Below are 16,234 nucleotides of genomic sequence, written 5' to 3'. Positions count from 1 at the left end.
TAGCGTTGCGCTCGAAATTAACAAAAGTATCTATAGATATATAGGCAGGCTTACCTCTCCTACTACTTATCAAAATTAAAGTTATCAGATACTTTATGGAAGCTTTTACAGATTAACGGATGCATATCAAACACTTACATTACAATTTTGAAACAATTGTCTCAAATATCCGCTCAAGAGTGGTATACCCAACTAACTAATACTATCATTATGTACATGTAACATGCCATTTTTGGGAAAATTAATAAATATTTAAGCCGTATGTTGGGTTTTATTTATATTGTGTAATTTATTTATAAACATTAAATAGAGCATAAGTGAAAATGCGAGTCGCGGAAACAAAGACAAAAGTGATTTCAAGTGCTACGAATGTAAAGATTATGATCACTTTGCATATGAACGCACAAGCTGAATGCATAAAGAAAAGGATAAAGATCTGGAGGCTCATCTCACACATAGTCTAACAAAATTACTATGAAGACAAAACAAGTAGTGTGCAAGATTGGGATTTAGGGGGTGATTGTTGGTTAATCATTGATCCCGTTAAAGTTTCGTTAAAGATTTCATTAGTTTATTAAGAAATAGTTAAACTTTGTTTGAAAACTTTGTTAATATAGTTTGGGTGTAAATTGTAATTCGTAACAGTTAGCATGCTAATATAAAAATATTGTAAAATAAACACAAGGGCGCGTTGATCACATTTGTAATTCATCCAATTTCAAAAAGAAATTATAATACAAGATTCGTTCTTCATAATTGTTATTATTTACGTGTTAATCATTGTGTTAATCGATTCTGATGTCTTCAAAACGTTCAAGTTGGTATTCCAATTATAATCATTTACAAGACAACAAAATCCCCTACACTATGTCCTATGCATCCCTAATCACCAATGCCTAAATTCTTCAGCTTTCCTTTCACAAGAAACAAGTAAAATTTTGTACACAACTCTAATCTTGAGCAGTCTCAAGGTTCTCTATATTCCTTACTTGTAGCTGATCCTAACTCCTCTCCTTTTCCTCCTCCAATATAGATGATGTGTCTATTGACACTGTCGAGTTGCTCTGGCAGCTACAACTACCAAACGAGGAGACTCGGCTCGAAACTGGTGTTGCCAAAAACGTTGGGTTCATTTGTCCCGCCATGATTACGAGATACTTTTCTTCCAAAACAGGAGGCTCTTTGTGATCAACAGGTTTGGAGTGTCCGTTTTCGTTATGATTGCCCGACTCAAGGTCTCCTTCATCATTGGGGGAGATCCTCCAGTAGGAACAAGCAAGGATCAAGAGAGCAAAAGCAATTAATGAGACCCAACATGGCAGCTAGGCCAACAAACAGGTATGGCACTGGAGAGTGCCAGGGTGATCGTTGTATGGCCACCGGCGACGATGGAGCCATCGAAATAGTTGCTTGAATAGTCATGGATTGGTTATGTTCAGGTGGATTAAGGTGAAAGAATAGAAGATAAACGATGATTTAGAGTAGATGAGGAAGTTGTTCTCTATTTGATACTATTTATACACAAATATAGTGGCTTTTTAAAAAATATATATATTGCTTTAATTGGAATAAACGGCGTCATTTTTTGTTTCTCTTTTCTTATAATTTTTGTGAAATTAATGGAATAGATGTAAATTTATAATGAGTGCGTTTGTCTTTCAGTTTTCTATTATGCCTTTATTATTGGGCACGATGATTCTTTAATATAGAAAAGAGCAATGATTCTTGATTGGATAATGTTCTATATCGTTGCTAAATCATATCACAACAACTGTGATAAAATTTAGCTGATTCGTATAACCGTACGTGTATAAAGTATGTTGAGTGTATTATTTAATAAAAAGCCGGGTACACCCTGAACGTCCTATGATTTTAAAGATAAAAGTGCTTGTTAGTCGCGATACGTTGAAGTAACAAATTTTATGATTTAAGATATATGAGTGGTACAATAGACCTCAAACGGGTATGTAATATCGATATGTTAACATAGTGATTTGCATGGTGTTTTTGAAATAATAAGGAAATTCAAAACCACTTAAGTGGACATTGCAAGTAATCTAGTTCGACTAAGAAGTCACAGTTCTGGCGAACACAGAATAAGTTGTAGAAGTTTCGCTATTTGTAATAGAAAATAAAGCTAACTCAGTCATGTTCATTACTGGAATTCGATAAATAGACAAAAATGAATGTTAATCCGAGGTGGATAATGCATTTAAACCTTAACGAAGAGTGTTTATCTTCAATTATTCTTCAAAAGTCTTCAATAGTGCTCCAAATGCTCTATAAATTTGTCCTTAGCCTTCTAGTCTTCGTAGGGTTGCAAAAACAATTGTCAAGAGTCATTCAAATAAGTGATATTTAGGGCTTCCTTGCTTGTTGACATACGGACCGTAGTTGAAGGAATATGCACAGTAGTCTTACTGAAAGGTGGTGGACAACCTCGTACTAAAATCTTTCTTGACACATTCAGTAAGGGTCCTATTGTTTCATGTTGGTTCGTATGGCATTCAATAGTTGGTTAGTCAACTGATAACTATGATGCCATCAATATGGACCGTATCTTCTAATTCCAGTTTTAATAGTATTCAGTTACAGTCGGCTTCTTTAACCGTTTTCTGGCATCTCAGCTCTGAATCACTACTTTTATAATCTTTTTTATTCTGGTTCTTGTTGAAAACCATAAATTAAACAAGAAACTCAGTTAAGCATATATTTTAGATAATTTCGCTTGAAAACTATTTAATTTGTGAGAAAATGTTATTTTTTTAAATAGTCTGATTTATGATACATCAATTGGTGTTCTGCTGGTTTTGTTTGTTTTTCTTGTTTATTTTTTCTTTATGTTAATTGTTTTTAGTTTTTCATTTTTTCATGTAAAGGAATGGCAATTTAAAATCTAACACAATTTTCTAAAATACATTCGTCCCAAGTCTAAAGACGCTATTTGTCACTAAAATAATAATTTAATCTGTATATAGTTATACTAAATGCACTTTTACATAGACACATAGTACATGTCTATGAGTTATTTTTACATGCAAGAGGTATTTACGTACGTTCATTTATACACACAGAAATTTGGCAAACAAACCTGCAAGGTTGGACACACATGTTCATGAGTTCGACGCACCATGTAATATGTAATCAAAGGTCATTCTAGACACTTGGGTGTACCATGTAAACGAGATGGAGGCATTGTTGTATAAAGTATGAGTACACAGTTATTGTTGTATAAAGTTGAGTACATTGTACATATATTGCCCTACGTTGTATTACACCTTTAATGAAAAACTCATTAATCAAATTAAAGATAATGATATAGTTAAAAAATAAATTATATTAAATTTTTTAGTTATAAAACGATAGAAGTAGCCTTAAACTAAAAAACATGTTAACCAGTGTTTTGAAACCCGGCCCGGCCCGGCCGGTCCAACCGGGACCCAGTTCGTATACTGGGTCGGGTCAGTGTATTTGGCCCATTTCGAAAAACCCGCCCGGTATGAGGGTGAGCGGTCGGCCCGGACCGGTTGACCCGGTAAAATCTATTTTCTCATTAAATCCAAAATGAAATGTGCATGTCGGGATTCGAACTTGGGTCATTTTGAAGATAGAAGATTTATTAATTACTCATGAGCCAACCAACCAAACTTTATTGATGTATCTATTAATCAAACATAAATCATACATATTTAAAAAGCAATGCATAAAACATAGATAAACATTAAAGTTTGTTATTATTATTATTTTTTATATGTATGTATTATATATATGCAATTATATATTTAAATATTTATGACGACATCCGGGTCAAACACCGGTCCGAACTCTCGGGTCGGTCTGACCTTTTACCGGTAAGGCGTCCAGGTCCGACATCCAGGCCGGGTCTGAACATTGAAATTAACCATAGATGCTAATTAATTTCCTCTTTCTCCTTCCAAATAATTAATTTCAATTACAAGTCATTAAATATTTATAAATTGTTTTCTTTAGTGATGTAGTATAATTAAAAGATTGTCACATTAATTTACCAAAAGCATGCTAAAACACTAGTAGTTAATAGTTATATGCACCGATACTATAAGCTGAAAAATTGGAAAATTTTCATTTCTTTTGACAAAAATGTTAAGAGTACACTATCTCCTATGTATCCGCAAACACGAGTGCCTAATCTTCATCATTTCTAGTCTCATGGTTCTCTTCATTCCTTACTTCTAGCTGATCATAACCCCTATCCTTTACCTCCTCCGACACGGCCGACGTGTCCGTCAACACTGTCACGTTGCTTCGGCAACTACAACTACCAAATGACGAGGCTCGGCTTGACACAGGTGTTGCCAAAAACGTCGGGTTTACTTGTCCCGCCATGATTACAAGATACTTTTCTTCTAAAACCGGAGGCTCTTTGTGATCAACGGGTTTGGAGTCTCCGTTTTCGTTATTGTTGCCCGACTCAAGATCTCCTTCATCATTGGAGGATATCCTCCAGTAGGAAAAAGCACGGATCAAGAGCGCAAAAGCAATGAGACCCAACATGGCTGCTAGGCCTCCAAACAGGTATGGGACCGGAGAGTGCCAGGGCGATCGTTGTATCGCCACCGAGGATGATGGAGCCATAGAAGAAGTTGCTTGAATTGTCATGATATTGTTATGTTCAGGTGGAATAAAGGTTAAAGAAAAGAAGATGAGTGGATGAGTGGATTAGGAAGTTGTTCTCTCTGGTGCTATTTATACACAAACATATATGGTGGATTTTTTATTTCTTTTAAATAGGAATAAACGGCGTCATTTTTTGTTTCTATTTTTCTATACTTTAGTGTAAAATAAAATGGAATATGAAGAAATAAATATGAGATGAGTGCGTTTGTCTTTTCAGTTTTCAATTATTCTTTTATTTTTGGGCACGATATATACCTTTTTAATTTAAAAACGTTACAGTGAGTCTTGGTTGCATATATAGGATTTGTATTGTAGCTGATTCATGTCAAAACGTGTTTCCATTAATGTATTGGATCATTATTCAGAGATTAGGTAGGATATTATTTGAGAAAACCGGATACCATTAATTGTTCGATGTTTTTTCGGAGTTTTTGTTAAGTATAATATAAAGTTCTATGTTTCATAATATAAAAGTTATGATTATGTATTTTGAAGGAACTGATAGGTATGTCGAATGCGGTGGACACATATGTCGAAAATCTCTCGGTGAAAGTAGTAGAAGTTGGCAATTCGTCGGTGATAGTCTGATGGATTACAAGGCAGTTGTAAGGAAGTTACTGACATGTTAATTGGAAGTGGTGTCGATCCAAGTCGATCAACCTTCACTAGCAACCAAGTTCTAACCGACTGAAGCCGACCATTTACAGTTTTGTTGTTGATTGTCAATATTCATGTGAGAGTGTGTTCTAGCAGACCGAAACCAGCTATGCTTTTTTAATTTGTTACGAAGTTATGATACTTATACGTGTAAGAAAATAATCACGGTTTTGATTTTGAACATTTAAAGTTTTCTCTAATGTTCACACATATTCTCGATAAATTAAGCTTTCTATTTAATTTTCTTCTTTTTTTCTTATTAGAAGTTAACTTTTAAATTCCATGCAGCCCCCAGTCATCACCACTTGGGGAGCAAAATGATGAATTTTTTTAATGAATATACATACAATATCTATATCAATTTTGATAGTTCACCGGCTGCTTCAACTTTCAAACAACAACGATCTCCAAGAAATAAAACGTACGTTGGTGCTGTTTTCCGTCATATTATATACAAAATACACAACAAAACAAAAAACACTACCAAAAATCCAACCCATCAATAATTACTAGTGGATTAGCGTATTTTTCTTTCACTATGGGGTGTGGTGGTTGGAATTTTTTTATTTTAGATAGAAGACTATAACTTATTTTAAAAAGTTAATTTGTTTGTTAAATCCATTAATTTTTTATTTAGGTTAGCTCAGTGAACGATTAAACCCATTTACCCAACTAAACCTATTAGGGGCCTATTTTTAACTCGCCCAAACCCTCACATCTATGTTGTTTTCAAAACAATGTTGCGTCCAAGATCTTGGAAAAAATCTATTAGTGCCACGGTGATGTTGGAAAACTGCGGGGCGTGGGTGGAGATGGAGGCAGGGAAGCATTTGCTTGCATTATGGTTTCGTTTTCCTGTGTTACACACATGGTATTAGAATGAAGGTGAATAGAAGATGATGATTAGAGTGATTTATGGTTGATCAAGAACTGATCCTTTCTCGTGGAACTTGCGGATGATAATCTATAATTAATTTATGATTTAAAAGTTTTTTTAATTATTAAATATTGCTCGTAGTATTTAATTAACTATGGACATGATATTGTTGTTAATTAATGGAATATATATATATTGTCCGATTCATACAAGTAAAATAAGTACTTCAGTGCGCTTCTCTGTTCAACTTTTTCAAAACCATTCGAGTAGGCAATAAAAATATATTAAAACATAATGAATTATAGGATTTTGCTAGATATAAATGCATATTAAAGCAGATATTATTCATGGTACTTGTATGATTATTGTAGCATCGATGGGTTTAATATATCAAAAAGGAAAATGCTTAATTCTTGGGAACATCTATTGGAACCTCCTTTTAGGAGCACATGTAATGAAATAGTTAAGGATAAAGATCGATAATATTCGTAGAAACATGAAATGAATCTGACCTGATCCATGACGATGTTCCTCGGTCTTCGAGATGAACGAACCACGACTCGATCTCCTTCTCCGGTAACTTAAGATCTGCAATGGTTTTTGGGGGTGTGGAGGTGACTGCTAAGAAATCTCAAGGATCTCTTGTTTACAGACACAAAAATGGTTATGGTGGTGGCTCTTATTGAGAACAACCCTTAATAAGGAGGTGGAGACCTCCTTATATAGGGAGCCTCATGGCCACCATCATGGTACCCTAATGGGCCTAGCCCAGTTAGGGTTACCTCCACAAAACCCCCTCAGCCCAATAATATTGTATTAGTCCATATAATAAAATGAGCCAAACATAATAAATTAAGGTCGTAAGCCGGGTTTAGTACCATACCCCTACAATATTCTTTAAGAACATCCAATGTTGGATCTTTGTTGTGTCGGCTCATTTTTTAAAATTTGTTCTTCTCCAAGATTTCCAACAAAAAAGCTACAAAATTGATCCTTGTAAACGAGATCACTCATTCTAGAGAGACTCAACGGCTCAACAGAAGAACGTTTGAACGTGGAGTTCTCCTCTCACAAGGAGCTAATACGATTACAGCATGTTGGTAGCGTTTGAGATGAGCAATTTCTTATGATTCAATATCTACCCTAAGTAAGTAACGATGTGGATCCTTAAGTGTGAACTAAACATAAGTAACGATACCAATCAATGTAATGTCCCATTTTCTATTTTAGAGCTCACGACTTTGCTTTGAATTTATCAAGTAGAAACTTTCTAGAACGTCACTGATCATGCAATCATTTTCAACCAAGCATGTCTAGCGCATTTCCTAATAAACTCACCCATATCTAACCGTTAAATATAAAGACAATACTATGTTGGCTACACTTGTGTCAACATCTAATAAAACCTAACTTGTATAATACAAGTACAGTAGGTTTACAAAGTAGAGTAACAGTTCGTTTCTTAAGTTTAGGTTCTTAATCATGATCACTTCTTTGTGGTGGTTTTCCTAAAATGCATTGTATAAACATTGTTTGTTAATGCTAAGTGAACAGACGATTTTAATAATCCTAACTTTGACATATTGTCCGGACTAATCCCAACTTAGGAAATAGAAAATTCCAACTTTGAACGTATTGTCGTTAATTGATCCCACACTAACTGAAAGCTAGTCCCACATAAACAATCACTAAATTTGGAGTAAGAATACACGTTTTTACACATAACCAGTCCACGCCATAAAAAACTAGTAAGGTTAGCTTTCAATTACTGTGGAATTGCTGGAAGAAAAAAACTTTTGATGTTAGGACTGTTTGTAAACATTTATTGACTTGAGATTAAATTCAACCAATAAGTGAAAGTTGGTATTACTAAAATCTAATAATCCTTTATATTTATACTAGCCTTTGAACCTGGGTATTACACGGGAGTTGTCAAATGACAAAAATATATAAGTTCTGTTATTTAAAAAAATAAACAAATATAAAAGTAAAAATAGATTAAATAAATCAGATATGATATTTTAAGTGTGATTCTTAAAATATTTCTTATGATTGAAATTGTGTGTAGCTTAGCATACCATATAATAAATATAAAAGATTCATTGATGATGATAAACCGAGGTGCTATAAATGCAAGGTCCTACACGGGCCTTTGAGGCTATATTAGTTTTTATCGACGTACCATTTTTTAAAATGAGTCGTACATATTCAATGATTGTCTTAGGTCAAATCAGAACGAAACATGTGATACAATTATAGTCTAAAATGCGACAAACACAATTTGGTAATAGAATTGCATGTCCAAAAGATGTCTTCACATTAAGTACAACATGTGATACAAATTTTGTATACAAAGAAGTATTTCAAATTTGTAATCATCATTTTAAGGTCTCATTGAACATGTAAATTAATGTATTAGACAAAGTAAATGATTTATGAATTATAAATTTTTCACGTTTCACGACTTATAAAATATATCTTTTTCATGTTTCACCATGTGTACTACACATGATGGATAATATGAACTTAATGTAAATTTTCATGTAAAAATGTTTAAAAGATGATGATCAATATGCATATAGACAATAATCTAGAGTATAATGTTATCAGATTACATATATGCACACCTAAATATATACTTTCTACAATGTTGAAAAACCACAACCAAACCAGTAATTGATTTCATTAAGCATCAACTCTTATTGAATGGTGATTATAAATGTGGCATTTATACATCTTTAAATAATTAATAAAATCCATTTAACTATGTTATAATCCAACCGATAAAATGGTTTTGACTAATGGATAATTATGATGAATGAGATGAGAGATTAGACATTATGATGAAAAATTATACTCATAGTGAATGTAGGCTTTACACCTAAGCATCAACATTTTCTTTTATTAGTAGAGTAACATAAGATTTGTTTTGTTGAAATTGATTATGTAATCAATGTTTATAAAATAACCCCCCCCCCCCCCCCAAATTTGACAGTTTCCAAAAATCAAAGAATTCAGATTTATAACTTTTTAGCAAAAAAATCCGAATTACATGACTCTAATTATTTTAGGTATAACTAATCAAGATTTCAATGTCTAAAAGTTTTTATAGAATGACTACGTTTAGAAAATCAAATAAAGATACAAAATTAATAATCACATTAATTGAAAATTTGAATTAAATAGCATAATTAAAATTTTATATATATGAAGTGAAAGGTCTTGCATAATTCAAACTAAATCTACGAGTCCTTATTCTTAAAACATTTGTTGACATCTTTAACAAAAAGTAAGATATACATTGAGCAAACTTATATTTTAGGTTTTAGATTGTTGCTAATAGTCATTAATGTGTGCATTATATCTTGATGTGTAACTCTTGGGTCAAAGTTTCAAACCATTTTTACCAATAACTCATGGATAGCATGGATTAAGGAGAAAAGAGATTAGAAGATTAGTAGGGATTTTAATCTAGGAATGAATGTGGTTATAACACATAGACATCATTATTTTTGTTTATTAGTATAGTAAGATTCCAATCATAAAAAAATTGAAAGTGTGTGGGTTAAAGCACCCAAAACTAATCCAAGTTTACTTATGTTAATTACTCTACTCAGTGTACATGCGACATATAACCGAACGGACAAACGTATGGCCTGAACGATGATAGCCGCCCATGTTTGTGACCCGTTTAATCAATAATCAGTCTTCCATAAATGCATATAACATCAGAATCCATTTAATTTTAACAAAACGGGTCATATATTCCATCCTTATGAAACATCACTATCAATCTTTATATAATGCTAATTCTTTCACATAAAAAATAAGTAGAATACAATAATAAAAGTGACAATACCATAAGATCACTATGGATCAAAGTCCTAGATTTTATCTATCATGGAGCTCCAAATCACCACCACTCAGGGAGCAAATGATGACTCGAATGATTTTTCTAAGAGAAAAATAACAAAATAGTCATTTTGTTCATAATTAAAAAAATTTATTTAGTAAAATATCATTTGACTTTTGTTTATTAAAAAAACGACTCCAATGGAAAATTAGTCATGTTGGATCGAAATCTGTTCTGCTTGTTAAATCTACCATGTCATGTAGAATCTGGTATGCTAAATTAAATATGTTGCGCCAAATTAACATATTTAGCACCTTAGTTGATTCGTAATTTTAAAAGTTTAAGGTTGTTACATATATTAACCAGTCAAACCGAATATTTTGGTAAATTTATTGACTTTTGAAATGATATACGTGTGAATAGTGTATAGAGTTGATCTCGTGTATTCGTTGAGTTGCATAGGCTACTACAACTTCCAGATGACCAACCATATGTTAGAATTTGCCATATTGCCAAAAATTGGTGTCGCTTTTCCCGTCATTATTACAATTTACAACATACTTTTCCGGCCCAGGGTCGCAAACCCTTTGGTAGTATATACTAGTACAATACAACCCAACTTGATCGGTAATCAAGTTTCAAGTTTTAACAGTTTGACCCCAAACTTAATTACATACATCAACTAGCACTAAAAATAAGTACTACATATTCACATATTTTGCACAAAACTTTAATTCTCCATATTTCAAACTTGATCTAATAATTAAGTCCAACATCCTTCTTTCAGGGAACTTGTTACGGACCCGATGGACTTACAACCAACCAGCCCAATGGACTCATACCTGAAGCCCAGTGAGCAAACCTGATGCAAGTGATAACCAAATTAATCGCTGCCGCACGTGGGATTATTTATTTGTTTACTTGGTCTTTGTTTTACTTTTTCAAGTTAATTAGTTGTGTGAGAATAAAGGGGATCGTGGGATGTTTACATGTTTTCCAGTTTAGTAGGATGGTAGTTTAGTGGAGTAGTTTCATTGTACCCTTTATAAGGGATTTGTTTTGTTTGGAATGAATTATTCAGAAAATTGCCCCATTTCTCCTCTCTTAATTTCTTTCCAACTTCTTTCTTGTTGCTTAGGCCGATCTAACCACATCAGAACTATGACTATATTGTGATTGTCAGTTTTCGAATTAATCTCCGAGTCAAGGTCCTGGTCTTTATCTGCCTTGTTTTTGTGGTTGCAGGCCTCCGATGGAGTGCCATGTTGAACGTTGGAAATCTGCCTGGCATCGGGGACGATGGTGGCACTGAAGCAGTTGCTTTCATAATGATTTCTTTTTCCTATATGTCAGTATTGAAAGCGAATACCGGATTATGGCAGATGAGTGGATGAAGAACTAATTCCTTCTCGTGGACCTTATTGATGATATATTGTATTTAATCTGTCATTTGAAGCTTTATTTTAATTAGTACTTTGAATATTTAATTAGCTACGGATATGAATGTATAGTGCTTCAGTGGGTTTATCTGTTCAACTTTACAAAACCTCTTGAGAAGGTAATATGAAAAGATCTAAACACAATGAATTATAAGATTTGTTGCACATAAATTAGGGTCAAGTTATTCTATAAATGAGAATAAAAATGAGAATGATGAAAAGCATAATTAATTGACATGTGTCAAGTATGGACTAAAGGAAAAAGTGTAGAGAGGTAATTGTACACATTTTCTTTCTCCATGTTAATACCCCCATCATTTTATAACTTTTTCATATGATATTTTTTTTTTAAAATAAAATTCACCATAATAACAAGCGTTTTTTTACCTTTAATATGAGTATAATTTTGTTATATAAGACTAAAAAATAATTTACGTCATTGTGTCTTTTTTCGTAACTGTGTCTTTCTGTTTATTATTGTGTTTTTTCGCCATTGTGTTTTTCAACTGATCATTGTGTTTTTTTTAAATACTAATAACACCGTTGTGTAATATTAATATGTAAACGTAATGATAAATACCAACAAATTATCTAATACTAAATACAATTATGAATACATATTACACATTAACATGAAACATAAAAAACAATAACATGAAACATAAAACACAATAATGGATACATATAACACAATGACCTGAAACGTAAGACACAATGATAAAATACATATAACACAACGACTTGAAATGTAAGACACAATGGTAAAATACATATAACACAATGACCTTAAACGTAAGACACAATGGTAAATACATATAACACAATGACCTTAAACGTAAGACACAATGGTAAATACATATAACACAATGACCTTAAACGTAAGACACAATGGTAAGACATAATGGTAAATACATATAACACAATGACCTTAAACGTAAGACAAAATGGTAAATACATATAATACAATGACCTTAAACGTAAGACACAATGGTAAATACATATAACACAATGACTTGAAACGTAAGACACAATGGTAAATACATATAACACAATGACTTGAAACGTAAGACACAATGGTAAATACAAATAACACAATGACCTTAAACGTAAGACAAAATGGTAAATACATATAACACAATGAACTTAAACGTAAGACACAATGATAAATACATATAACACAATGACCTTAAACGTAAGACACAATGGCAAATATATATAACACAATGACTATAAACGTAAAACACAATGAAATCTACATATTACACAATAGCTTGAACGTAATACACAATCAACATAAAGCAAATGTTGAGCACAAAGACACAGTGACAAACGAAAGACACAGTGACGTAATCTTTATTTTAATTTTTATCTTTAATATGAGTATCAGTTGAAAAACACAATGACCAAAATATATAACAATGCATAGAAAAATCCAATTAAAAAACACAATAGACAACCAAATAACACAATACAAAAAAACCCACCAACTTTTTTTTTATTTTTATATAACAATATGATATTCATATTAAAGATAAAAAAACGCTCGTTATTTTGGTAAAAAAAATTTCTAAAAAAACGTCGTATGAAAAAGTTATAAACGTTTTAAAATGACGGGGGAATTGACATGTGCCTTGCATGTGGAGAGAGAAAGTCTTCATAAATGAATTATTACCTTCATGCCCTTCTCATCTATTTTTAATTAATTTTTATTCTTGAATTAATCTCCACCATCCAAATATAAGATCAATAGATTAGATTTTTTCTCACCCTTTTCATTTTTGTTGTCCTTTGTATTTTAACTTTACCCCATAAATTAATGTTGATTAAAGCAGATATTATTCACTGTAATTTCTTGTGATTAATAGAATATATAGAATTGATTTAATATATCAAAAAGAAAATGCTTAATTCTTAGAAACATCTATCCGAATATCTTCTAAGGATAAAAATGGTATTCGCGTTAAGAACATCCAAGGACGGATCCTTGTTGCCTCCATTCATTTCGATAGGGTTTGTCCTTAAAGGATGTCAAACGTTACAAAATTGTACTTATAATATCCGACCTTTTATACATTAACTAACTAGTTTAATTACCCGTGTAGCACACGGGTTAGAATAAGTAATTTTTTTAAATAATAACATAATATTAAATACAAAAAAAATATATCACATATATAAAGATATATTATACGGTAAAAAAATTACACATTACGTAATTTGGAAATAAAAAGTTATAAAATTCATAAATCATAAATTATTTCTTTGTTATTTTTATATATCAAAACTTAGTTGTAAATGACTATGTTTTTAAACCAACCCGTTGACCAAAACTCATTCTAATCTTAAACTGTTTTGACATTAACAATGTTTGATACTTTAACCGGTTAAAGAAACTTATCCGTTTCGTATTGGTTACTTATAAAAATCTAATATTAATAACTAATGCAATATATTTTATATTTAACAAATTAACATATTTATGATGGTATTAATTCTTTTTAAATTATGATAGAATTATTAAAAATTGAAAATAAAATATTAAAAGAGAAATGTATTTAATATGAGAGAGATGAGGGAAAATTTTGTAAGAATCAACAAAGTGATGACATGTGAAATTTATAAAGCTTTATTTATTAAATAGTATAGATATCTTTTCTTTCATAAATAAGTTTTTGGTCGTCGGATTAGGGACTATATTCCAAAGATGTTAACTACTGTGAAACTGAACTACAAGAAATCTAGGCAATTGGAATCGAATTTGCGACAATAGAAATCGTTGCAGAACTTGCGACTGAAATCACAATGGTTACAAAGTTAAAGAGAGCCAAGATCTAGTCACAAAATGATTCTAATGTTTGCGACTACCCACTTCTAGTCAGAATCTCGGTCTTGAAATAAAAAATTTCTTTTTAACTAAAAGTAAATTATAAATTCAAGTTGCATACTCCTCACAAATATATAAAAATAAAAGGAAGTAAACAATTGAATACGATCACAAATAAGTCGAAAAAAATGGCAACTGTCTAAGGGTGATTACTAAGTGTAGGGGTGTTTAGGGTACGGTTTTGACGGTTTTTAAGTCAAACCGTTAGCAATGGTTTTGATAATCGAAAACCAAAACCGACCCATTAAAAATAAAAACCGAACCGTTACTAATGGTTTGTTTTCACGGTTTAAATAATCTAACTATACGATTAAAGCAATAAGCTTTAAGTCCATTCCTCGCTTCCTATTGGTTGTTGATTATACTTTCCATGTATATCAATAGCTTATCTAATTTTCATCTTAATAAAATAAATCAATAATAAATTTAAATAAGATTCATTAATTCTCTTAAAGTATTCTCTTTCATCTTTAATTTAATGTTTAATTTTGAATTTTGAATCTTTTATAATTATGTTTCAAATTAATAATTATAATTAATAATTAATTACAATTTCTTTATTATGTATACTATAACTATAATTATGTTTTAAAACTAATTTTATTTTATTATTTTTGGTTGAATTCATTCACAAGTTTTGTTTCTTTCCAGCAGGTTTAATGTTTTTTAGATAATATATAATATATAATTTAGATAGTTAATTGATAATTCATCAATAGGATTCAATATAGAAAGATTACGGATTTAACTTTAGTATAATTGGTTTAAATATTATATTTATTAAAATTTATCAAATTGACCGGTTTGTATCATTCACGTAAAATTTAGGAAAGAATCACCCCTTTGATTAAGGAAATTGTTTAATTACGGAATTTCTAAATTTGAATTAATTATCGTATATTATTTGATTATTTGATTAAGTATATGATTAAACATCATTAATACTATAATTACGGATGTTGACCCATTAACTTATAATTGTGTACTCATTGACTTAAAAATCCAATGGTTAAAATTTGTATAAGTCAATCGGTTAATTAATCATTATTTTACATAAATTTTACATAAATATAAAACTAGAACCAATAAAATTTACATAAATATAAAATTGGAACCAATTATATAAATATCAATTACAATATTTAAATCATTAATGGCTCAATTGATTAAGGATTTGATTAATCATCCTTAAGATTTACTATAAATACAAATGTTGACCTATTGACTGATTCTAAATTTAGCAATTATTGATTTAAATATATGGTGTTGATTTTAAATATTCTAATTGATTATATTGGATTTGATAATTAGTGTTCAATTGTATTAAAATTGTGTTAATGTTAATAAATAAAAACAAAATTAGTAACTTATTTTTTCACACTTTATATGAATTACATAGTTAATTAAATGTTGATTAATTATATTATGTTTAGTATTTTTTTAACTTTCAATCATATGATTCAGTAGTTCATTATAACAAAATTTATTATAATTTTATATATTATAGACATTGTTATTTTATAAATTACATATACGGTGTTATAATTGATGATTAATTATATTATTGTAAATAAATAAATTAGTAACTTATATTTTTACATTAATAAGTTTATTTCCGTATGTTTAAATATAGTTAGCATTTAAATTAAATAATATTACATTTATAATAATCCATTTTGAAACATTACATTTTAGTAAATTCAAAATTTGAAAATCCTTATGATTAAAAGTATAGATTTAAATGTATGAATTTAATTCATCTGTATTTATAATATTATAATCTAATTTGACAACATTACATTTAAGTAATTCAAATTTTTGGAAAATCAATTAATCTTCATTCCCTAAATTTCATTCATAATTTAAGT

General features: G+C 30.6%; 2 pseudogenes; both read right to left on the bottom strand.

Moving 5' to 3' along the window:
• Positions 1–757: 757 nt before the first annotated feature.
• On the bottom strand, positions 758–1,606 carry LOC143624167 (protein GLUTAMINE DUMPER 2 pseudogene; annotated as a pseudogene).
• A 2,558-nt stretch (positions 1,607–4,164) lies between these two features.
• Positions 4,165–4,638, bottom strand: LOC143624195 (protein GLUTAMINE DUMPER 2 pseudogene; annotated as a pseudogene).
• Between the last annotated feature and the right edge of the window lie 11,596 nt (positions 4,639–16,234).

Source organism: Bidens hawaiensis, unplaced genomic scaffold (assembly GCF_021521415.1).
Source record: "Bidens hawaiensis isolate Kalapana, Puna unplaced genomic scaffold, B.hawaiensis_p1.1 tig00003698_1, whole genome shotgun sequence".
NCBI classification, from domain to species: Eukaryota; Viridiplantae; Streptophyta; class Magnoliopsida; order Asterales; family Asteraceae; genus Bidens; species Bidens hawaiensis.
This window is presented reverse-complemented; position numbering and strand designations above follow the sequence as displayed.